The sequence below is a fragment of the Ovis aries genome, chromosome 17 (assembly GCF_016772045.2).
Source record: "Ovis aries strain OAR_USU_Benz2616 breed Rambouillet chromosome 17, ARS-UI_Ramb_v3.0, whole genome shotgun sequence".
Classification (NCBI taxonomy): domain Eukaryota; kingdom Metazoa; phylum Chordata; class Mammalia; order Artiodactyla; family Bovidae; genus Ovis; species Ovis aries.
Genome location: NC_056070.1, coordinates 12864732 through 12890659, shown reverse-complemented (window position 1 = coordinate 12890659; position 25928 = coordinate 12864732). Strand labels below are relative to the sequence as shown.

The following is a 25928-nucleotide window of genomic DNA, read 5'->3' as shown; positions in this document are numbered from 1 at the left end:
AAGTTCTTAGAAGTATCATTAGATCTGAAATTTAGAGTTGAGAGTAAGGACCATCATCAGAAAAAAAAGCATTACTGTGAAGTATGCGCTCCTCTGGGCTTCCCAGGTGATGCTAGTAGTAAATAAACTGACTGCCAATACAGATAGACGAAACAGACTCATTCGATCCCTGGACTGGGAAGATCCCCTGGAGGAGGGCATGGCAACCCACTCTAGTATTCTTGCCTGGATAATCCCATGGACAGAGGAGCCTGGAGGCGGCAGTCCATAAGGTCACACAGAGCCGGACACGACTGAAGCAACTTAGCACGCATGCCCGCACGCGCATGCTCTACTTTAAGAAAGATACCCTTTGGAATTTTCACAGCCATTCTATTACAGATTTCTTTCTTCAGCAAATATTTGAGTGTCTACCGCGATAGGTCTGTGCAAACTTTGGGGATGTAATGAAAAACAAACTAAATAGAGCTCCCACCTTCATATTACTTAGAAGGCTGTAGTCTTCCATGAATACTCAACAACATGCCTAAATTTGTCTATAACTACAAGCAGTTCCAAGTTCTCTGGAGGGAAGGGTATGATGAGAGAAGAAAGGGATATTAACATCCAAAATGTATGAATCTCGCCACCCCATTATTGCTGGAACATGCCCCCCCTTACTTTGCCTCCTGCTTCCTTTTTCCTTCTAGTTTTATTGAGATGTGATTGATACCAGCACTGTATAAGTTTCAAGTGTTCAGCATAATGATTTGAATGACATATATCATGAAATGATGAGCGCAATAAGTTTAGTGAACATCCATTATCTCGCCTAGATATAAAATGAAGGGAACTTCCTTTATTAATGTGAAGAACACCGAACCAGTGATCCTTGGCAGGCTCCTTCCTGGGAAACATTCACTTCAATTCACTTAAAAAGCTGATACACAAACTCTACATTGCATTTATTTTTTCTGTAGAACCATCTCTTAACATAAGCTTTTGGGTTCAAAGTTTGCATATATAAAATTTGCAGTATATAAAATTTTAAGGGCCCACCTTTTGGTAAGTGATTAATGATTGATGGACAAACTGCTTACATAGCAGAATGAATTTGTCTTCTGTCCAGTGATACCTGCTTTTCTGTGAGGATCTGGTTCACCTCCCTTGCTCAGCCCATCCACTTTCTCTGATCATACTGCTGAATCTTGTCATTATCCCAGACTCTCCTAGCTCCATGATTTTAATCTCCGGCATCCCATTCTCACACTGTTCCTCAGCTTTGGGAGTGGTTCCCAGCTCCAGCAATGGTTAGAGCCCTCCCCCACCCCAGACCATCATTCCTTTGATCTTCTCACCTTTCCATCATCAGCACACTCTCCTGTGTCTCCTCCCTCCTTATCAGTTTTTCAGTCTCTCCCTTGCCTACACCCTCTGCTTTCTGATCCTGGTTCCCTCCATCACATCTGCCTGCAAAACCCCAGCTCTGCCCCTTAGGCCGACCGAGGCTAGAGGGAAAGCCACAGCCATGCTGACTGGCCTTGCTTTAAATTCATGACCACTAACCTCAAACAGGCACTTAATAGCGCTGCCTGGCAAATTTGCTCTCAAACTCTTCCCCAGAAGAGAACCCTCTCAGTCTGCTCCTCTCTCTTCCAACCTCCAGCATCTCTTCCACCCTTACCAATTCTCAGGAAGTAGGGTCTGTGGTTATTTCACCAAGATAAGAGAAGCAGAGACAAGAGAACGTCCCTGTGTTTCCAGCTCTGCAGTCACCAGCCCGTGTGTAGCTGGCTTCACACACTTCCTTCCTCTGCTAGCTTCTCCCCGCTTCAGCAATGAGGCTCCTGGCTCTTCCGTGAAAGGGGAAAGAGGACTCAGCGTCAGGGTCCTTTGCGCTTAGAAAATCTCACTGCAAATCCCGTGGTAGACTCCTTCTTCCTTTAGGACTTCTTGACAAGAAGGTTTTCCCCGCTCAATGGACATAGCAGGGCTTCCCAGGTGGCACTAAAGGTAAAGAATCCCCCTGCCAAGCTAGGAGACAACGCAGGTTCGATCACTGAGTAGGGAAGATTTGCTGGAGGAGGCCATGGCACCCCACTCCAGGATTCTTGCTGGGAGCATCCCATGGATAGAGAAGATTGGCGAGCATTCTTGCAGACTGATTCATTCACTGATTCATTTCTCCAACAGTGTCAGGCTCTGCTCTAGGCACAGCGGTACAGTGATGAATAGACACAAAATCCTGCAGTTTTGGTGAGGGAAGTACTTAGGTAGTGATAAGTGAAGTGTCCACGCCAAGCAGGGAACGAGGATACAAAGTGTATGTATCTAGTGGAGATGTGGTGGTTGTGGGGTGAGATTTTTAAAGTGACCGGGGTAGGCCTCATTGAAAGAGGAATGTTTAAGTGAAGACGGGAGAGAGGTGATGGAGAGTCCCGCGTAGGCATCTGAGGGAAGGGCTTTCCAGGGAGAAAGCAGCTGGTGCAAAGGTCCTGAGGTGTGAGTGTGGCCCGGGTGATTCCAAGACTTGTGAGGAGATCACGGTGACTCAAGGAAGGAGCAAGGGATAGAGCAGAACAGGTCAGGAGAGGAAAGGGAGGCAGGAAGGAAAGTTCATGAAGGGCCTTCTCCACATGGCGAGAACTTTTGAGTGAAGTGAGTCAAGGGAAGATTTGGGAGCATACAATGATATCAAGGCAACCCACATTCAAGTTTTCACAACTGTCTCAACAAGATCCTTTTAATAATAGTTCAATTTTCTATTGCCATTGAAAGAAATAGCTGGCACCTGGGGCAAAATCAAATTTCATAGCATGTGTGGACATGAGTTTGGGTAAACTCCGGGAGTGGGTGATGGACAGGGAGGTCTGGCATGCAGTCCATGGGGTCGCAAAGAGTCAGACATGACTGAGCGACTGAAATGAACTATGCTATTAGTAATTATCATTTGGGGCTACTAGGCTGTGCTGGGAAAGGTCATCTATAAGTTAAAAAAATTAACAGCTCTATGTCTTTTTATAGCTTCCCCCAGAATCCAGGATCCAAACATGGATTAATTATCATGTCTTTTTAAAAAACAGCTTTATTGAAATAAAATGGACATGTCATGTAAGTTGCCCACTTAAAGTGTACTGTTCAATGAGCTTTAGTATATCTGTATAGAGTTGAGCAATCATGATCACAGTCTAATTTCATTTTATTTATTCATTTATTTTGGCTGCACTGGGTCTTAGTTGCAATATGTGTGCTAAGTCGCTTCAGTTGTGCCTGACTCTGTGACCCTGTGGACTGTAGCCTGCCAGGCTCCTGCGTCCATGGGATTCTCCAGGCAAGAATACTGGGGAAGGGTGTCATCCCTTCCTCCAGGGGATCTTCCCAACCCAGGGATGGAACCCATGTCTCCTGCATTGACAGGTGGATTCTTTACCTCTAGCGTCACCAGGGAAGCAGTTGCAGTATGTAGGATCTTCATTTGAGGCATGTCGGCTCTAGTTCCCTGACCAGGGCTTGAACCCTGGCCCCCTGCTTTGCGAGCATGGAATAGCAGCCATTGGATCACCAGGGAAGACCCAGACTAATTTTAAAACATTTTTTGTCACCCCCTAAAGAAACTTCATAACCTTTGGTTATCACACCCCACCCTCAGCCCTTCCATTCCCCCAAACATAGGCAACTATCATTCTACCTTCCAACAGGAGCACCTGTCCCGGATATTTTGTATAAATGGAAGCTTACAACCTGTGGTCTTTCGTGTCTGGCTTCTTTCGCTTACCATAGTGTTTCCAAGTTTCATCCATGGAGCTTGTGTCAGTGCTTCATTCTTTTTTATGACTGATGGGGAGACAGTGGAAACAGTGTCAGACTTTATTTTGGGGGCTCCAAAACCACTGCAGATGGTGATTGCAGCCATGAAATTAAAAGACGCTTACTCCTTGGAAGGAAAGTTATGACCACTCTAGATAGCATATTCAAAAGCAGAAACATTACTTTGCCAACGAAAGTCCATCTAGTCAAGGCTATGGTTTTTCCAGTGGTCATGTATGGATGTGAGAGTTGGACTGTGAAGAAAAGCTGAATGCTGAAGAATTGATGCTTTTGAACTGTGGTGTTGGAGAAGACTCTTGAGAGTCCCTTGGACTGCAAGATCCTACCAGTCCATTCAAAAGGAGATCAGTCCTGGGTGTTGGTTGGAAGGATTGATGCTGAAGCTGAAACTCCAATACTTTGGCCACCTCAGGCAAAGAGTTGACTCATTGGAAAAGACTCTGATGCTGGGAGGGATTGGGGGCAGGAGGCGAAGGGGACGACAGAGGATGAGATGGCTGGATGGCATCGCCGACTAGATGGACATGAGTTTGGGTGAACTCCGGGAGTTAGTTGGTCATGGGCGGGGAGGCCTGGCGTGCTGCGATTCATGGGGTCGCAAAGAGTCGGACACAACTGAGCGACTGAACTGAACTGAATGTTCCATTGTATGGATATAGCATACTCTCTTTATCAAAGGAGGGTTTGAGCAGAGGAATGACCTGATCAGAGTGGCATTTAACAAGGCTCACTCCAACTATTGTTTCAAGGAGTAGAGAATGAAGAATTGTGTCAAATGTTGATTTTAGGGAAAATGAGATGAGGCCCAAGAATTGATCTGTAATTGCTCAAATCATTTAATGAAGAAATTAGCAGAAATAGTCTGATCTGTGTATAAACACGGTTTACATATTTCGGGGGACTTGTTGCATTTCCTTTGAATAATTAAACATGGAATGCAGAAATAATAAAATAGCTAATAAGAATTTTAAATGAATGTGCACATGTAAAAGTACACGAACAATTGGAGAGTACCATTAATTTTCTAAAAATACTGGTGGTAATGGTTCTTTTGGTACACGTGAAATTTATTCCTCAGAATAATTATTCGCCTCTAAACATAATTCATCATTATGGTAATTATCCAAGATTTCGTGCCAGCTTACAGAGAGCTGGCCAAGAGAAAAATTAAATCTTACAAAAAGACACTGTCAATGTCTATGCAGATCAGGTTGCTGGGAGTTAGTTCGTTTTATTTGGGGAAGTTCGTGCGTGACATTTGAAAGACTTAGAAACTGGATGGAAAAATTGTTAAGTTATATTGTGGTATTTGTCATCTGGAGCAACGAGGTAACCAACTGGCATCATTAGATCCCGAACTGGCATAAAACACACGTATTGATTGATTCAAGGTTTGCTATAAACACAGGCAATAGTCATTAGGTTATCCAGTTCTGCGTACGAGCAACTTTTGGGGCTTGCAAATCACTGAGTAAGTGAAGGGCAAGGAAAACTAGACAGTAAAAAGGCGAGGCTCGAAAGGTAATTGTCAAAATGCACTCTGCGTTTCCAATGCGGTTCGGTGGGCACGGTGGGAGTGTAGATGAACATTTCGGAAATAAACACTGAAAGCGAAACTTCACCGGCAGGTAAGGCACAAGTCGGTTCCCCCTGGACTCAAGGAGGCAGGGGCAGTAGTGTTTTCTCCTTGGAACAAGCGGGGCGTGGGGCTGGAGGCGGGGGAGGCGGCGCGGGCTCAGCGCTCGCGCCGGCAGGGCCGGGAATTTGGAGAGGATCCCTGGTCGGGCGGCGGTGGCGCGCGGGTGCGCGTGTGAGCGAGCGAGCAGGCGGGCGGGCGAGTGCGCCGAGTATTGGCAGCCGAGGAGTGGAGGCTGGGCGGCTCCGACTCCCTGACGCCAGCGCGACCAGATCAATCCAGGCTCCGGGAGCGAGCGAGCGGGCGAGCGGGCGGGCGGAGGAAGGAGAGGCCGAGCCGCTGAGCCCGGGCCGAGGCTCGGGGAGGGACCCTGCGAGCGCAGCGCGGCGCAGCTCCCGGTCGCCCGGACCGGGGCCGCGGGGGACCCGGCTCGCCCGGCCAACTCGTGCGCCCGCGCGGATGGGCGCGCAGCCAACCCGGTAAAACGAAACAGACCCGAACCCAACTTTCCCCTCCGCCGCGTCCCCGCCCTCCCCTCGGCGCTCCGGGCTTTCCAGCGCCGCCGCCTCGGGCTGGGGCGGGCGCGGGCGGGCCGGGTGGCCGCGACGGAGCGCGGGGCCGGTGGCGCGGACTGCGGCGGGGAGGGGGGTCTCTTCCCCGCGTGGGGCGGATCGGGGGACCCCCACCCCCGCCCATGATGGCGCCTCCCGGCCGCTCTAAAGGAGCAAACCTGCCACCTTTTTCCCTCGGCGCCGGACCAGCCGGGCTGGGCTCGGGCCGCGGTGCCCCCCGCGTCTTTGTTGGGTCTGCGGTGCGGAACCGCGCTCCGAGGCTCCCGGGCTCCCGGCCCTGGCTGCGCCCGGCCCTCTGCGGCCACCCTCCCCCTCCGCCGGTTTCCCTTTCCCTTCCTGCAGCCGGGCCTGGGCACTCGGCGCGGCCCGCGGGCCCATTGTGTCCCGCGCCGGCCCGGGCGACCCCTGCAGGAGTCGGAGGGCGGCCGCCGGCGCTGCCCTTTCCGCGGAGCCGGGCTTGCGCCAGGGGGACACCCGGTGCCCTGGGTCCCTCCGCGTGCGGGGCGGGCTCCCTCCTCTGCCCCCACTAGCCTCTTGGGGGTCGAGGTCAAGGAAAGTTCGCACCGAAATTCCCTCTAATTTATTCAAAGGTCTGGCGGCGGCGGCGTGTAAATTTTTTTTTTTTCTCTTCCGCCTACCCCCCCTCCCCCGCGCCAAGTCTCAGAGTGTCGTCTCATTCCTTTCCCTTTCCCGGATTCGATTGCCTCACTGCGTGTGTGTTTGTGAGTTCGCGGTGCAACAACTGTTCATTTACTCTGCGCTCGGTCTTTGTTAAGTGTTTCTCGGGGTTGTTGTTGCGGGAAGGTGGGGGTGGTGGGTGTGAAAGAGATGTGGGCTTGTTTTTCTAGTTGATTTATATATATTTATATATGAAGGCTTCCAGGGAGAGCGTTTTCTTGATGTACTTTGGGAAGGGCTGGGGAACCGATGCCTGCAGGATCTTACAACTACAGTAGCTGCGGCTTTTGTTTATTTTGCGGCGCGGACGTTGTTTCCATGCACTTGCAAGATCGCCGGTAAGGCACTTCCCTTTCTGAAAATCCGGGCGCGTCTCCCAGCCATCTCCCGAGAAAGCATCGTTGTCGAAAGGGCTGTGACAACCGGCCCCTGTTTGTTTCCCCTGAGGTTCTCTTGCCATTGTAGCTGAAGTTTCTTGAGTAGGTGGAATGACACAGAAGTTGCCTGATTTCTCGGTGTGCTGTTTCTGCTGCTGAAACTTTGAGCACGCCGCTCGATAGCAGAATGCCTTGATTTCAGAACATTTCTCGCTCTCGTGGCCTGCCGTGGATAGCGTGCTTACATTCAGGAACACAGTGAGAAAACTGTTCTCTGCGCTCTGTTGAGTTTTCATCTTGTTTCTAATAACCGCGTGATGCTTTATTGGAGGTAGGTGAGCTGTACTGGAGCCATGATTGAAAAAGAATCGGGACCGAATCAATGTTCACAGCCCCGGGATTTTTCAGTGGTTTAAATATTTTGCATCAGTGTTACTCTGTTGGAGGGGTCAGGCCTGAATATGCTGTAACTGATTTAAGTGTTTGTGCTCTCCTCTCCCTCCGTCCTTCCCGTTTGCAGTTATTTGATATTTCTGTGCAGGTGGTGTACATTTGTGCACTATTGCAATTCTTTAGGAAACTATAACCAGGGTCTTGGGAGGTGGTTTTCTAGAGGTGGGTGATGCCAAAGCCTCTGGAGGATCCGGGCAGGATCAGGTTTCTTCTGAGGGTAGGGATTTGTCCTTGATTTAGTTTTGACCGCTCCAGCCATAGGTATGTAACAGAATACATTTTTCCTTTTTTCAGTGTCCTTTGGTGTTATACCCCTGAGGAGCTGATGACCTTTGCATTTTAGAGAATTGACAATTCTTAGGCCATTTAAAATGTTAATTTATACCTCTTGGAATTCAGTTTTCTACTAAGCTCAATGAAGCATTAAAAGGAAGTATCTCATTTTTCCAAATACATTTATTAGTTGAAAACTAAACTGCAGTTTGTAATTTTGATTTCTAGTAATTCTGGGTTTAATAACTTGGTTAGATTGGAAAAAGAATAAACTTGAGTGTAATTAGATGAGTGTATTTAAGCTGCAGTCACCGCCATAATCAAGGCCAAGTTGTGTGTGTATAAAAGATCTCATTTGTGTAGTCTTACAAGGCTAATGGAGGCATCATTGAGGCTTTATAAATAATGTAAGTTGTGTATAATGTAGAGTCTCCAGAGACGGCACAGAAAGCATCATTACCAGCCTTTTCAACCTGCTTGAGATCTTAAATTGATTTACAGCACTGAACTGGTGCAAAATGATACATCAGGATGACATGGGGTCAGCCTGTAAAAGTCTATGATGTCAGCCTATTAGTTCAGTCATCATAATTAAACCATATTACAGGGGCAGCTGAGCAGGAGTCTGGCGTTATCCTTCAGATATGGGTGGTACATGGATTCTGTTTATAGCGGAAATGCGGAACTGGTGAGGAACGCTCGCATTTCTGGAAGAGAAGAAAGGCTTACAGAACTCTGAGTTTCTGAAAAGAAGATAAATTAAGGGATGTTAAGTCTGCGTTAAGCAGCTTTCCATTTGGTAGTGGACAAGCAGATGCTTTGGGGGTGCTGATAAGGACCTTTGCAGCTCTGATCCCTGCACTGAATCATGCTTCATGTGAGCTTGAATTTAACTTGGCCTAAGGGACCTTCTAAAATATCAGAGAACCACATACTTCGCATCTCTGATCCTTAACATGGAGTCGCACTATATTGATGTATCCGCTGGTATGTTATTTCTTGAACTAATCAGAGTTACCAGCGCTCTACTGGAAACAGAGACACTAATATTTGAATTGAACATATGAACAGTTCAGGAAAAGAAGATCCTTATTTTTTGCTTAAATTTCTGGCACTCCTTGTTCAGTGTATGTGTCATCTGGGGATGACAATCTGGTAGCCATATTGTGCTGTCCAATCTGGTAGCCATAACCACATGTGGGTATTTAAATTGGAATTAATTAAAATGAAATAAAAATTCATCTTCCCAGCAGCACTTGCCACATTTCAAATGCTCAGCTAATGTGGCTAGTGGCTACCACATGGCACAAGGTATACACAGAATGTTCGCATCGTCACAGATGGACAGTGTTGGACACTGCCCCTCTAGAACCTTCGCCTCTCCTCGCCCTTGCTTTCTACCCATCTTTCAGCTGCTACTCTGCCTGTTACGTCTGTGGATGAGTTTGTGGGGTCAGAGACAGAAAGAGCTCCGTCACTTAATTTTGCTGTTTTACTAGTTGCTTTTGTTAAAAAAAAAAAAACGCTTGGAAGTAACCATTGAAGCTGCTGTGTAAAGTGAGGTTGACTTTTCTGTGGATCCTATTTATCATTGGTGTCATGGACTCTAATTTGATTTGGAGCTTTGGGTAGGAGAAATAATGGTAGCTGATTTCCCCCCCCCCCCCCCCCCCCCAGGTTTTTGCCGTATCCTTGTCTTTAATGCTCGTATCTCATTTAAGCCTCAAAGCTTCCCTAAATACTGTTGTCACATTTTACAGGTAAGGAAACTGAGTTCAGAGCAATTCATTGTCTTGCCTCAGGCTACATAACTAGTGGTTATATTCTTAGCAGTGATAGGAACCAGGCAGCCTCACTCTAGATTCTGTCTTTTTAACTGTTCTCCCCCTTTTAACTTACTTTTTTAAATTGGAGGGTAATTGCTTTACAGTGCTGTGTTAGTTTGCTGTACAACAATGTGAATCAGCTTTAAGTATATACGGGATCTTTACTCATAGCTCAGTGGGTAAAAAGAATCTGCCTGAAAGGCAGGAGACCGGGGTTTGATTCCTGAGTCGGGAAGATCCCCTGGAGAAGGAAATGGCAGTCCAGTATTCCTTCCTGGAGAATCCCATGGACAGAGGACCCTGGCAGGCTACAATCCATGGGGTTGCAAGAATCAGACACGACTTAGCAACTAAACTACCACCGTAACATATGCTTCTTTCTTGAGTCTCCCCCCACCCACCCATAGAGCCTCGCTTTTAAATATATTAATATATCTAGAGTACCTAACTCATCATTGTTCTGCTGGGCTTTATTATTCTGGTATAGACGTAACTTTATTTTTACACTTTTAGGCAAATTTGCCTTCTCTTACTGTGCTCTACTGGGTCATTTTCTCTTGTCCTTTAAGTGCTTAAGAGCGGAAATAATAATGATCCTATGTATCTAAGCAGGACATAATTGGAGGAATAATTCTGGCATAAAAGTAATGCATTTCAAAGCCAAATTAGTTTTATCTCTGCTCTTCTGGAAACCTATCACTTTCTTTTCCCTTGCTGTTTTCTTATATAAATCACAAACTGATGGTGCTTAAAAAAATGTTCCAGGAGTTCTGTTCATCTCATTAAAATTAATCTTCCTTTAGTTGGTGAACACTGCATCTTGAGATGCAAATCATTCACTGCAAATTCCTTGGAAAACTTTTTTCTTTACATTTAATGTCTACTTTAGTGTAGTTTTGTAGTTCAGCCATTGTTAAATTTGGGTGGAGGGCAGGGCCATCAGGGCTGTTTAAGAAATCTGATGAAACCCTGGATCCTCTGTCTCACTTGCATCCTCTAATCCAAACATGCTTATTTGCTCTGGTAAGCTTGTGTGTACACAAAAGTACCCTAATTGCGTGATATTTCAGGTGAAGGACATCCATGGGCCTGCCTTGCCAAGTGTGCTTATAAACACAGGATTTGTAATTTCCTTTACAAAGAGTAGAGATACTGAGTGTTAAAAACTGCTCAGATGACTTTCTGCTCCAGTTGGTTCCTATCGAGTTGAGTGATCAGGGAGGGACGGCGGACTTGCCTGAAGTCACCAGCCAGTGGGGAGGAGGGAAGCCCATACTTGGATGACTCTCACTGTCAAGTTCCCAGGTGTTTGTTTTTTATCCACCATGCCTGCAGTATTTCTGGGCTTCCCTGGTGGCTAAGATGGTAAAGAATCCTCCTGTAGTGTAAGGAGACGCTTTATTCCTGGGTTGGAAAGATCCCCTGGAGGAGGGAATGGCAATCCACTCCAGTATTCTTGCCTGGAGGATCACATAGACAGAGGAATCTGGTGGTCTACAGTCCACAGGGTCGCAAAGGGTTGGACACGACTGAGCAGCTAACACTTTCACAGTGCTCCTGGGGCTTTTGGTCTGATCATATCCAGTGTTAATTGGAGAAGGGAGGAAAAGAATTTTTTGGCATGATACTGACTTTGTGTGCCCAATATTGTTTGAGATGATAAGGGATAAAGTCTGATAGCCTCACAGAGACTTTTTTACACATTAAAATTGATTTTTTTTTAAGAGAAGGAAAAGAAAATACCTCATTTAATCAATGAAACCTTTCTAGAAAATGGGAGATCCAAGATACAAAGCTCAAATGAAATCAGCTCAAGATTGAGGTATTTAGGGAAGGAGCTAGGGGGTACTAGGGAGAGAACTGGAAGGTCTAAGGAGAAAAAGGATAATTTAAATATAACAAGGTAGAGAAATTTGACATTAGTTATAAAATGACATTGAGGTTGATGAAGTTTTTTCTGTTGTTGTACTTCTGTTTGTGGTTTTTCTTTTCTTTTTGGACCGCTGTTACCGGTTTATTGTAAAAGGGTATGTAAGTCAGGAACAGCCAGATGGAAGAGATGCACAGGACAGGGTACCAGAAAAAGTGCTCCATGCCCTCTGCAGGCACCCCGCTCTCATAGCATCTTTTTTTTTTTTTTTTTTTTAAACCGAGGCTTGCTATTTGTTTGGCAGCATCAGATCTTAGTTGCCACACGTCGGATCTTTGTGGTGGCACCTGGACTCTCTAGCTGTGGCTTGCGGGCTTAGTTGCTCCGTGCCATGTGGGATCTTAGTTCCCCAATTGGGCATTGAACCCGTGTCCCCTGCATTGTAAGATGGACTCTTAACCACTGGACCTCCCGGGATATTCCCTCTAAGAGCATCTTAATGTGTATTCACCAGCCTGGAGGCTCTAGTCTTAAACATTTTGGTACCAAGATGAGCAGGACATGCTTTGATAGCAAATAGAGGCATCTCCACTTTGCCTTGAACTGAGGTCTCTTGACTCTTTATATCCATTTTCTGTTATTACCTCGTAGTGCAGCTATTCTGCCTAATCTGGTGATCTGTCATCTGATTTGCTGCAAAAATACCTGAGGTATTTTTAATACTTCTTCTGGAGTTACTTTCTTTAAAAAGAAAACAAAAAAAGCTAAGCTAAGTTGCATGAATGTATTTACTTAAAATCTAAGTCTAAATCTTCACTTTGGTGTTCATTATTTTTTTTTTACATTTTAATAGTCATTTTATTAGTAACAGAAGAATCTCCACTAGTATTTACATAGTACAAAAAAAGCTGTTATTACCCCTAAAATGTGATATAGCAGTCATCCGTCATAACAGCAAAAGAACGAGAGGAAAATCCCTTCGTGTTATAATTCACACTAATTTTGCTAGTTTTTCATTCGAACATTACAATGAAGACCTTAAATTATAAATTGATGTGGTATGTTTAGAAATTAAATTACAAAATAATACAAATCCTTTCAAAGTATAATGTGCCAGCAAAGTTTAGGATTCAGGTTTCAGATTAGGCAAACAGTTTGATTCTGTGAAGTGTGTAAAGTTTGGAAGGAAGAAGGTAGGAAGAAAATAAATTATTTCACAAACATTTTTAAAAGATCAAAAAAAGATACAGTGTTTAAACAGATAAGTTAATGTTCTACCTTATTGGGTCCAACATACAGAAAATACTTACCTTTTTTTTTTTTTAAGCAAACTGTGTTCCTTATTAAGATAGTGTCAGTTTTAAAGACATACTGCTGATCCTAGGCAAAAAAGTAACATTTACAGCTATTGCTGGCTGACTTGCAAAAGTAGCAGGCCCTGTAGAACATTCATTTGCATAATGAAAACTGCCTTTCAGCCGGGAAAAACCAATCTTTAATAAACAGTTCAACTCCAGTAACTGCATCAGGGTTTTAGGCAGATACTAGAAAGTGCAGTATTTGAGCAGTTTAACTTAACATCGTTGTGATTTTTTAATAATCTAAAATGAGAACTTTAGGGAACATCTTTGTGATTTTTTAATAAGCTAAAATGAGAACTTTAGGGAAGATTCCCTCTTGAAGATAAAGCTTCAGCCTCCAGTTTGAGGGAGTCCATGCCTGGCACTTCTCCCAAATCTCTGCTTGGTTCGTGTGCTCAGATAGGAGCCTTATTTAGAACCCAGGTCTATGGTGTGTGGATTGATTTCTTAACTAGTTTTCTTGAGACAGACAAGCGTGCGTTTCAAGGAACACATATAACACACACAACAGTTAATTATGCATTTATATGCTTTTAACCTCATAATGAAAATAAAAATTCACTAATGTCATGTTTGCAAAAAGGATGGAGGAGTCTAGCTTTTGATTCAAAAATATATGCATACTTATTTAATGCTTTATTTGTAGTTTCCTTTTAATTTTAGGGCAGCTATGTTGTATTTTTTCCTACAATCTCAAATAGTTAGGGTATAGTTACTCAAAGTATTCATTCATTTTACCTCTCCTTGTCTATCTTTTGTGGTTTCTTTTCGGTGTGCTTTTGCAAAGTGGAAGTTATTTCAGACCTCTATAGTTTTGTTTTATTTTGTTTTTTTAGTTTCGAATACCACAAGAGAAAAAAGGGAACTAATTATCTTTCAAGTATTATAATTAGGCATTAAATTAAGTCATTATTTAGTTAGCTAAATGCAAGATCTTTTTGGTTTTTTTTCAACTGAAAGAGAACATGTCTTTTTAATGAAGGAGAAGGGTATGAAATGTCTCCTTACTTGATAATTTTGATGTAGTATAGTAATGAGCATATGCTTCACTTAGTCAGCAAATCTTTATTAGTTCAGAGTGGCTCAGTAATTAGTGAGAAGACAGGAAAAAGTGAAAAATTAGATGTAATATTGCAAGAGTTGTTACATAGTGTTAATAATATAGGGGTAAGTTGTACAGAGAGCACACATGAGGTCTTCTGTGGTGTGGAAGGACCTGTAGGTTTGCATGGGTCAAAGGATGAGACGTGGGGGCAGAGGAGCGGCTTGGAAGACTGGAGGGAACATAAGCGTTAAGAGAACTTTCTGCCGTGATAGAAATGTTCTGTAACTAACGCTGTTCAGTACTATAGCCGCTCATGACAAGTGGCTGTTGAGCATTTAAAATATGGCTAGTGCAACTGGGGACTACATTTTTAATTTTCGTTAACTTCTGTTTAAATAGCTACCTAATTAACAATGAGCTCTCTTTTTGGACAGCACAGATCTGGAGGCTAGCATGCAGCTCCAGAGGGTATTCCCACAGGGCGTATTCCTGACGGGGTCCTACAGGGCAGCGGTCCCCAACCATTTTGGCACCAGGGACCAGTTTCATCCAAGACAGTTTTTCCACAGACAGAGGTGGGGGTGGGGGATGGTTGGGGGATGGTTCAAGCGCATTACATTTATTATGCACTACCAACGTAATGTGCACTTTCTGTTATTATTTCATTGTGATATATAATGAAGTACATACAACTCACCATAGTGCAGAATCAGATCATCAAGCATTAGCTACTCGCAAGGAGCGTGCAGCCGAGATTCCTCACATGCCCAGTTCTCAGTAGGGTTTGCGCTCCTTTGAGAATCTAGCGCCATCTGCTAATCTGATGGGAGGCAGAGCTCAGGCCACAACTGGAGTGCTGGGGAACAGCTGTAAATACAAATAAAGCTTTCCTCGTTCACCCACTGCTCACCGCTCACGTCCTGCTGTGTGGCCCAGTTCTTCACTGTGGGTTGTTGTGCCTGGAGTTGGGGACCCCTGATGTAGAGTGATGTAGGAGAGGTGTTCCCCAAGGGGAAATTGGATGAGGATTTGAGGACCTCAGCATGCCTGAATAAGGAAGCATTGGGAAGTCACTGAAGGTGTTTGAACGTGCAGTTTACGCTGGAGAGGGTAAAGCCTATGTACCAGCAGATTGATAAGAAAGCACTTTGAGTTCTCTCTCTGATGGAGTGGGTTTTGTGAGTGAAAAAGTTATTTGACTATAGAGTAATGGGAAAGAGAGATGTCAGAGATAATGCTTAAGCCTCCAATCTGTGCGTGCATAGTTACGTAGTCGTGTCCAGCTCTTCGACTCCATGGACTGTGGCCCTTTGGGCTCCTCTCTCCCTGGGATTCTTCAGGCAAGAATACTGGAGTAGGTTGCCATTTCCTTCTCCAGGGGATCTTCCTGACCCAGGGATCAAACCTGTGTCTCCTGCATCTCCTGCGTTAGCAGGCAGATTCTTGACCATTGGGTCAACTGGGAAGCCCTTCCAACATGAGTGGGTAGAAAATTAATAAAGCTTTTACTCAAGAATAGAGAAGAACTGGTTGTGGAAGGAAGGTTGTGTGAATGATAAATTAGAACTGACAGGTTGAATGTAACGTGGTGTACCCAAGTATTCTACAGGCAAGTTAGAGACACATAGCTAAGCTAAAGTCTGTGGAGGGTTCGGAGCTTTCTGAGGACTCCACATAGTAAGCTGCTGGGAAGGACAGTGGAACATCTAGGAATGGACGGGCATTCGGAGAGGGTCATGAACTCAGGAAATGGGAGCTGGTGGGTGGACCCTTCCACTGATGCCCACAATTAGGAACTGGTAGACAGGAGAGGCATGTTTGAAGTAGACCAAAGAAGGAACTGGAAGAAAGGTGTGGGGTCAGAGGCATTAAACTAGGAAGCCACAAGGAGAGGGATCCTAGAGGAATCCCTGGGGAGTGTATTGTATGGTTCAGGGTGAAGGAGAGGAGGTCAGCGTTCATCAAGTGAATGCAGCTGAGGTGAAGAGGCTGCGTATATTAAGAGAAATAGTCTTATATGCCCTCAAGTGACTTACGTTTCAAAATTGATGAGACTTCTTCATATTTGAAGGTTGAGGGAAAGAAGTTAATGGACAAAGAACCAGCACAGATGATGGAGTTAGTGATCTGGAGACGGTGACAAAACCACAGTCATGGCAAGGAGGGAGACTGTGGAAGAGGCAGATTGGGGTCCATAGAAGAGAGGAAGGCAGATGGCAGCGCTCATGCCAGCTTGCGCTGGTTTCCCCGGTAGTGAAGGAGACAGGTCAGTCCCTCCATTGGGATAGTGAGCGGGAGTGGAGGATCAGAAACCGGTACTGAAAGTGTGAGAATACTGGAGACGTTTGGGAATAACCATCATCGGTGGCATGCTAGGAAATCTATGGAGAACTTAAAGTTTGAACAGCCTAGGGAAGCCTGGGGTAGAGCTTGATGTGACTGTAGAGCGGACTAGTAATTGTTGCTTTTTAATGTTGATACAACTTTGTGGCCTGAAAGTAAGGTTGAAGAGTACTGGCAGAGATGATTCTGGCCTGGGGAGAGCAAACAGGTTAGGAAATGAGGCATTAGAGTCAGGTTGCCTGGGTTTAAGTCCATACTCCTAACATTTACTTACCTTTTTTCTTTTTTTTAAACTTTGAGAAAGCTACCATTAACTTTTAAACGTCAAGTTTCCTCATCTGAAAAATAGAGATAGTAGTCTCAGCCTCAGGATTGATATAGTAAAATGAGTTATCCTTCCATATTTCATCCAAGATGCTGCTAGTCAAAGATGTTACTTCTTTTGCTGCTGAGGGACCACATACCATTGATTGTAAATTTCCTGGTTTGGAGCGGGTGCATCTTGCCGTCAGCGACGTAAAGAATACATGGAGGACTTAGCCTGGGACCTGGCACATAGTGAGCATTCAGAAAATGATAGTGTTCATTTGTAAGAGGCAATGTGATTTTGGAGTCTAGAATGTTAACGAGAGCAATATTGAATCCAATATAGATAAGGGGTCACAGGTTCTAAGGAGTCTTATGCATTAAACGAATTGAAAAGGGTTAAGCAATGAGAATCCTGATAAATGAAATTGTAAAATATCAGGTTTGGGAATTTGTAGAGCAAGTGTTTCCCTGACAATTCCAGATAAATCTTTTTAAGAAAAGTATAATTGAATTAAGAAAAGAATCTCCTTTGATGATTTTTTTAAAAGCTGTTTAAGTTGCCCAGAGCTTTTAAAAGTATTCTGAATTTATCTTTGTGCTTATCTTACAGTGTTCATCAGTGTTAAAAAAATTTTTTTTTGACTCAGAGAATGCATGCTCAGTGCAGAAAACTTCTGGCATGGATTCTTGTCATAATGTCAGAGTGGAAGGGGGAGATTGATTCTTGATGGTCATTGATTGAGTGAATTGATTGTCATTTTCAAAAGATAGTGGAAGGGTAGTATTAATAGCTACCTATAGAGCTCTTCTTTCTCATCATGGCTTCAAAGGCAGAAACCATAAAGGAAAAGTTTATACATTGAACATCTGTGTGACCAAGCACACATTGATGAATGACCACACACAAAAACACAACCTTTCAAACCTGCAGCAAGTTACTTTTCTTTGTAAGAAACGTTTTAAATCAATAGGAAATACACCCCTGCAGAAAATTGGTACATGGACCTAGAGAGTATCGTACCAAGTAAAGTCAGACAGACAAAGACAAATATCACAGGATGTTATTTACACGTGGAATCTAAGAACATAATACAGTGACCTTAACTGCAGAACAGAAACAAACTCACAGACAGAAGATAAGCTTACGATTTCCAAAGGTGAAGTGAGGGAGGGATGAACTAGCGATTTGGGGCTAACAGATACACACCACTGTATGTAAAATAGATAATCACTGTGTAGTGCAGGAAGCTGTATTTCATGCCTTGGTGTAGCTTGTACTGGTTCGTCGCTGTTCAGTCTCTAAATCATGTCTGACCCTTGTGACCCTGTGGATGGCAGCACACCAGGCTTCCCAGTCCTTCACTATCTCCCAGAGTTTGCTCAGATTCATGTCCGTTGAGTTGGTGATACTATCCAACCATCTCAACCTCTGCTGTCCTCATTGCCTTTTGCCTTCAATCTTTCCAGTGAGTTGGCTCTTTGCAGACTGTAGCCTGCCAGGCTGCTCTGTCCATGGAATTCTCCAGGCAAAAGTCCTGGAGTGGGTAGCCATTCCCTTCTCCAGGGGATCTTCCCGATCCAGGGATTGAACCCAGGTCTCCTGCACTGCAGGTGGATTCATTACCGTCTGAGCCACCAGGGAAGCCCAGTTTATAATGGAAAAGAATCTAAAAAGAATATAATCGAAATCATTTTGCTGTACACCTGAAACACTATTAACCAACTATGCCTCAATAAAAAAGAAATTCTGATAAAGTTGGTAAAGGGCATGAGCAAGCAATTCACAAACAAATGCAAACTAATAGCGGTGAGATGTTCTGCTGTGTCCTGGATGAGACTCGTCATTGGAATGGGGACAGTGTCTTCTCTTTTACTTAACTGTATCATTCTTGTGGACCAGGAAGGATCAGTCTAGGGAAACTGTACTTTTCTCCCTGAAGGAAAGGAAGCCAAAATTTCCCTGCCTCCTGAGAGAAGCAGGAGTACAAAGAGGTACCCAATAAATCTAAGTTGGCATTTTAAGAGACAAGTCAGCTCCATCCCATTTCCTTAATGTTGCCCCACGCCCCTCATGACTTTGGGCTCGGAGTCTCCTTGTTAGCACATGAGCTGTTCTCAGCACTTCGGGGCTGCCAGTTCCAGGCAGTGTCTCAGTCAGCTGGCATGATCAGTGCACCTTAAGGACGCCAGTGCTTCATAGCAAGATGGGCCTCTTTCTCTCCTCCCTGAGTCGTGGTCTTAGATTTGATTCGTTGCAGTGTCTCCTTTTTCATATGAGACACAGCGATGGTCTTGAAACATGGTTTTGATTATTGAGCTAGACTGGCTCATAAGGTATTAAAAATAACAAGTTCCGTCACATAGTAAAGCCTCGTATAAAGTGAAAAATATTTCAAGTTAGGCATCAGCATTTAATTGTCTCTTAAGGGTGATACTGTAAGTCTCCTACATACAAACAGGTTCTGAGAGCCCGTTCGTTAAGTCCAGCTTGTTGATAAGTCCGACAGAGTTAGCCTAGGTAGACCCAACTAACACAATCGGCTATATAGTAGTACTGTACTATAACAGATTTATAATACCTTCTACATAAGTAATACATTAAAAACATAATAAAGGGACCGTTTTTAATCTTACAGTACTTTGAAAAGTCCAGTAGTAAGGTACAACATCTGGCATGCAGGGGTACGCTTGCATCTCGAATGTCCACAGCTTGAAGGTTCATGTGTAGGGGACTTATTATAGTTAAGATTGTGGGTGTAAGAAAGGCTTTTCATGTGACACCAGTTGGTGGTTGGGTCTTTACCTACTGAAGTACACTCAGTCTTATCTCAGCATTGAGTTTTTACCCGGCTGCTAGACAGAAGAGAATTTGTCAGCATCTTCTGCCCCACCATCTTCTTTCTTTTAAAATGATCTGCAAATATTTCAGCATTTGGCGGGGGGCGGGTAGGCTTTTGAATCTCACCCACAGGCTTACCCTTGGGCCTGTTGCCTCTCCTCTTCATTCCTAAGTCCTTTTGGGGGACAGTGACTGGGAGCAGGGGGCCTGAACCGGTAAGCATTAGGCAGACACATCCCTCAGACTCTTTCAACGAAGTTGGGGAGGGAGGAGCCATCCCAGCGCCAAGAGTCTTTTGATTTTATCAAAGTGTGTCTTTAATTTTATGGGTAGCCTTGCAAAGGGCGTGGTAACGCTGCAGTGAGTATCTCTGTAGGAATTACACCCTCAGCCCTCTGTCGTCCCACCTGTTATAGCTTCCTGTTGTGCTGTGTCTGTTGCTGGCTTTGCAGTCTCGTATAATTAATAACAACCTCTTTCTTTACCCAGTGTTCATGTTGTGTGCTCAGGACTTCTATTCAGTTTGTTCAAGCTCGAGAGAACGTTTGATTCGTTTCAAATGGCCGTCTGTTAAACTGTGAACAAAATTAACTTGATTCTCGTTGAAATGATCGGTATTCAGACCGTGTTGATACCTTTTGTTTGCATGGAAACGCTGAAGACTTCTGTCTTGTCACGCTGTGCAGGCTGAGATATTGATCTGTAGTCCAGGAAAGCCTCCTTTAAAACTAGGTGCACCCTCACTTACTGGTTCTGCTTTTTGTTGAGCCGGTGTTAATTGATTCTGCAAGTATTTTACACGTCCAGCACTGAGTTCTCTCTCGGGGAGGGAGAGAGCAGCGTCTCAGTCAGTGTTTTCCCTGCAGAAGCAGTCTTAAGTACCGATAAGAGGAGACTATGATTCTTTGGTGGCTCAGAGGGTAAAGAGTCTGCCTGCAGTGCAGGAGACCCAGGTTTGATCCCTGGGTTGGGAAGATCCCGTGGACAAGAAAATGGCAGCCCACTCCCGTATTCTTGCCTGGGAAATCCCATGGATGGAGGAACCTGGCGGACTACAGTCCATAGGGTTGCAGAGTCGGACACGACTGAGCGACTTCACTTTCACTTTCATGATCATACAAAAAGTTGAATAACAAGGCATCATTATTCATGCTATAGCATCTTTGAGGGTATAACTCCAGTAATTGGGATGGCCTTTTAAAATCAAGGGATTGGAAAGAAATTGAATGCAGTTGATAGCACTGTGTCCTGCCCACTTCCAGCTTAGTGGATGGATTCTTTCAGCAAGTTTTTGAGAGTCTTTATTTATACTTCTGTTGGTGACATGGGGGGTGATAAATGTAGGATTTGCACCGAGAGCTTGTAACTGGGGAAAACATGAACCTTGTCTAGTTGGCTTCTGTTTTAATAGCTTTTATTAGAGTTATCTTAGAAGAGAATGGCCACCCACTCCAGTATTCTTGCCTGGAGAATTCCATGGACAGAGGAGCCTGGAGGGCTACATGTGGGTTGCAAAGAGTTGGACATGATGGAGCGACTAACACTTGCGCTTCACTTTCATTCAGTTTATAGACTGCGTTCCTTGAGGGTATGTGGACAGTGTCTTTATGATTTTTGTGTTAGCCCAGTGATTCTCACTTTGCACATCAGAATCCTGTGAAGGACAGCCACTGCACAAACACCAGGGCCCATCCCTGGGGGTCTGCTATGGGGGTTATGCTTGGGAGCGTTTAGAAAAATTATCACAAATGAGTTTCACATACAGCAGCATTAAGAATTGTCGGCCTGACACATGCTAGTTTTGAGTGAATTTTTTCATTTTGATGTCTTTAAATACGTGTCAGGAAATATGTAGGTCCCTTATGAGTGTGAATGATGTCTCGGTACCCAGCAGTGCTAGGTGCCGGGTGATACCTACCCTCGGTGCTCCATGCTCCCCAGGTAGTTCTGAGGGTTACTGCTTTCCACCCCCTTTTTTTGTCTGAGGAGAAAAGAGAAAGAATTATATGTCTTTGAAAGCTTCCTCTCTCCCTTCTTGAAGAAATCAGCAATTCCTGGTGTGCTGGAGTCTAGAGGTTCAGTTCAGGTCAGTTGCTCAGTCCTGTCTGACTCTTTGTGACCCCATGAATTGCAGCTCGCCAGGCCTCCCTGTCCATCACCATCTCCCGGAGTTCACTCAGACTCACGTCCATCGAGTCAGTGATGCCATCCAGCCATCTCATCCTCAGTCATCCCCTTCTCCTCCTGCCTCTAATCCCTCCCAGCATCAGGGTCTTTTCCAAAGAGTCAACTCTTCACATAGCATCATTCCTTCCAAAGAAATCCCAGGGCTGATCTCCTTCAGAATGGACTGGTTGGATCTCCTTGCAGTCCAAGGGACTCTCAGGAGTCTTCTCCAACACCACAGTTCAAAAGCATCAATTCTTCAGCACTCAGCCTTCTTCACAGTCCAACTCTCACATCCATACATGACCACTGGGAAAAGGGGGGGTGGCTCATAAAGACAGTGGTTGGGACCGGAGGCCCCAGGAGCTCACAAAGAGGAGAGGAGTATTAGAGAGCGGAGGCCATTTACGGAGTCTGGAGGAACTCGGAGGCCGTCTGCGGAGCCTGGAGGAGCGCGGAGGCCGTCTGCGGAGCCTGGAGGAGCGCGGAGGCCGTCTGCGGAGCCTGGAGGAGCGCGGAGGCCGTCTGCGGAGCCTGGAGGAGCGCGGAGGCCGTCTGCGGAGCCTGGAGGAGCGCGGAGGCCGTCTGCGGAGCCTGGAGGAGCGCGGAGGCCGCCTGGAGGAGCGCGGAGGCCGTCTGCGGAGCCTGGAGGAGCGCGGAGGCTGTCCGCGGAGTCTGGAGGAGCGCTTGGGCGTCACAGCTGTGGGGAGGGCAGTGCTGTTACCACCAGCATCTCATGGGGAGAGGCCAGGGATGTGGCCAGAGATCCTGTGATCCCGAGGGTGAGAAACCCTGGACCAGGGGAGAACCAAGGGGACCAGGAGGCCGATGGGACCCAGAAGTGGTTGTGTCCCTGACCACTGTTGCTGCCACACCTGTCTGCTGTTGGCTGTGTCCTTACCCTCTCCCCCAGATCCTCCGGAGTTGAGAGTACCTGTTTTGCCCCTATCTCTAGACAGCATTATGACTGCCAGCTGTGTATGAGCCATTAAAATGAATATCTTAATATTTTCTAGAATAAAATGTGATAGTTGGCAGAGTCCTTTAGTTATTTTCCATCTCTACAGTTACTTGAATGGAACAGTGTTCAGTTCAGTTCAGTCGCTCAGCCGTGTCCGACTCTTTGCGACCCCATGAATCGCAGCACGCCAGGCCTCCCTGTCCATCACCAACTCCTGGAGTTCACTCAGACTCACGTCCATCGAGTCAGTGATGCCATCCAGCCATCTCATCCTCTGTCGTCCCCTTCTCCTGCCCCCAATCCCTCCCAGCATCAGAGTCTTTTCCAGTGAGTCAACTCTTCACATGAGGTGGCCAAAGTACTGGAGTTTCAGCTTTAGCATCATTCCTTCCAAAGAAATCCCAGGGCTGATCTCCTTCAGAATGGACTGGTTGGATCTCCTTGCTGTCCAAGGGACTCTCAAGAGTCTTCTCCAACACCACAGTTCAGACGCATCAATTCTTCGGTGCTCACCTTTCTTCACAGTCCAACTCTCACATCCATACATGACCACAGGAAAAACCATAGCCTTGACTAGATGGACCTTAGTTGGCAAAGTAATGTCTCTGCTTTTGAATATACTATCTAGGTTGCTCATAACTTTTCTTCCAAGGAGTAAGCGTCTTTTAATTTCATGGCTGCAATCACCATCTGCAGTGATTTTGGAGCCCCCCCAAAAATAAAGTCTGACACTGTTTCCACTGTTTCCCCATCCATGTCGCATGAAGTGATGGGATGAGATGCCATGATCTTCATTTTCTGAATGTTGAACTTTAAGCCAACTTTTTCACTCTCCTCTTTGACTTTTATCAAGAGGCTTTTTAGTTCCTCTTCACTTTCTGCCATAAGGGTGGTGTCATCCGCATATCTGAGGTTATTGATATTTCTCCCAGCAGTCTTGATTCCAGCTTGTGTTTCTTCCAGTCTAGCGTTTCTCATGATGTACTCTGAATGGAACAGTGTTAACCTCATGAAAAAAAAAAAAGAGCCAGTAATTTTTGTTCTGTTTTGTGTATATTTTCAGTAAAGGACCTGAAGTAAAACTGGAAGAAAACATTAAAAAAAAAAATCTAGTCAGTCAGTCTCTGAGAAAATCAGAATGAAAGGTGACTTTACAATCTTAACAGAGGCTGGCTACTAAAAACTTATTTTTTAAAATGTTATTTCTCGGTGAGTTAAAGTTGCTCAGTTATATCCGACTCTTTGTGACTCCATGGACCATACAGTCCTGGAATTCACCAGGCCAGAAGAGTGGAATGGGTAGCCTTTCCCTTCTCCAGGCTATCTTCCCAACCCAGGGATTTAACCCAGGTCTCCTGCATTGCAGGCGAATCCTTTACCAGCTGAGCTACCAGGGAAGCCCAAGATTACTGGAGTGGGCAGCCTGTCCGTTCTTCAGCAGATCTTCCCAATCCAGGAATCAAACCAGGGTCTCCTGCCTTGTAGGTAGCTTCTTTACCAGCTGAGCTACCAGGGAAGCCCAAGTTATTTCTTAGAGCATCATTTATAAAGGAAAGGTTTGAGATAGCCCAAGTGTTTCCCTTTTAGGAGTGGATAAGAAAATACAGCCTGTACTTCTACTTTTTTAAAAAAGAAGAAACCTTGAAAAGTTCTGAAGATGACGGTTGTGATGGTTGCATAATGGTGTGGATATACTTAATGCTACTAAAGTGCACACTTAAAATGGTTAAAATGAAAATTTATGTTTTGTATATTTTCACCAATAAAAAAGTGCCATATGAAAGAGGAAAAAAAACCCCACTACACAGTAATTGGTAAAAAAATAAACTAGATTTTAAAAAGAGAATAATCAGTGAGAATGTAAAGAAAATGAATTTCTTAAGAGGAGTTTAATTGTAATGTTCCACAGACTCATCACAAGAATAGAATATTAATAGTCAAACACATAACATGGGCTGTTAGTGTGAGGTAATGGTACTAATGGCCTTGTGTAGTTATAACTTCTTATCCCTACTTTAGGCTCTTTAGATTAAAATGGACTTAATTTCTTACTTGCTGCCCTGGTAAAACTCTTGGTTTTTCCATGTGCTAGGAAAGTGGCAAGATACCAAGAAGGAAAACAACACCAAAAACAAAAGTTGGGGCGGGAAGGAGCTAGAGGGATTAAAATAAAACTGTAAGCAAATCCTTGCTTGTCAGTCCCTCTCCTTTATGCATGAGACAAAGGAGGAGGTTATTCAGGAGAAGCAGGATGGTAGAGGGGTTGCCTTGGTAAGCCCTTAACCTTTCTGCACTTTGGTTTCATCATCTCTAAAACAGTGTTTACGTCATGGGATTCCTGTAAGGATTAAGAGAGTTAATAGGTATAAGAGCTTGGGACAGTGCTTGGTGCTTCATTGTGATGGTGGTGGTGGTGAGAGCAGAAGGCTTTTCTTGCTCTCTGAATACTTGAGCTGTGTTGGAAACTGACGGCACCATGGATACGCTCTTGCGTGATGTTTCCCATAGAACCACTGGCATGACAGCCCTTTGAAGTGGGTGGTGAGAGTTTATGGAGGCCTCGAACTGGCATGTTTCAGATATTCTGTAAAGACTGCTGCCAATACGATGCATTTCAAGAGGAGCATAGAGTGATTTCTGTGACGGAATAGGTTTTTAAGTTTTTGTAATAAAACCATAGTTAACTCTGTCATCTGTATTTTCCACAGCTATATTAGAATCTTGAACAGGCATTTCTTTAGAATTTGGTATGTTCTCAAGAGTATGGAATAGTTTTATGATTAGTGTAATAAGCAGAATGTGCTAAGGAATGAAAAACTTCTTTGATAAAAGTATAATGCATATTTGAGAAGTAATGGTTAATTTTTATTAAGGCTGCTTTGGATGATGCATTCTGTAGTTCATCCCCACTGATGCACATGGTTGATAGCTTAAACTCATTTGGATTTCTGCATCAGGGTAGGTAACAGAAAGCCCGGGGTACACAGGAGATGGAGTTGTGGTGAGGAAATGGCACAGGTTTTTGTCCACCCTCCCTTAGATAATTACAGAGCCTGAAGACGTCCTGCGACTCTTATCACAGTCAACCTGGTAATGTGGTTCTTCCACCCTTCACGCCTCCCCTCCACTTAGCAGCTGTGAGCTTGGTGATTCTGGAAACTGTAGCCTGCCCAGTTTTTTTCTACTGTACCTTTATGTAAGCCCTTACCGAATTATTCAGTTAAATAGTGAATTAGTGGAGAGTAAAGTTGCTTAGAAAGTTGAACATACAGAGGAGGAGAACTTGCATTCGGAAGCCTTCCAAGTGCACTCTTGTTTATTGGGTTTTTCCATCCCCATTGGTAAATAACTGACTCTGGGGAGGCTAATAGGTAGAACTGGACTAAACAACTGACCTGAGGCGAAAGAAGTC

The 25928-nt window shown here is 44.7% G+C and overlaps 1 protein-coding gene across 14 annotated transcripts in view; it reads left to right on the top strand.

Annotated features, from left to right (window-relative positions):
- Positions 1-5236: 5236 nt before the first annotated feature.
- SMAD1 (SMAD family member 1) overlaps positions 5237-25928 on the top strand; it is an 82898-nt gene continuing 62206 nt past the window's right edge. For 4 of the 14 annotated variants that reach the window (XM_060400626.1, XM_015101507.4, XM_060400627.1 and 1 more), the window contains exon 1: positions 5990-25928. This exon is cut by the window's right edge. The gene's annotated coding sequence lies outside the window, so the exon portion shown is untranslated. Of the gene's footprint in view, positions 5436-5713; positions 5923-5989 lie in introns of those variants that run through there. The other 10 variants (XM_027956253.2, XM_015101506.3, XM_060400629.1 and 7 more) reach the window with 7 other exon arrangements.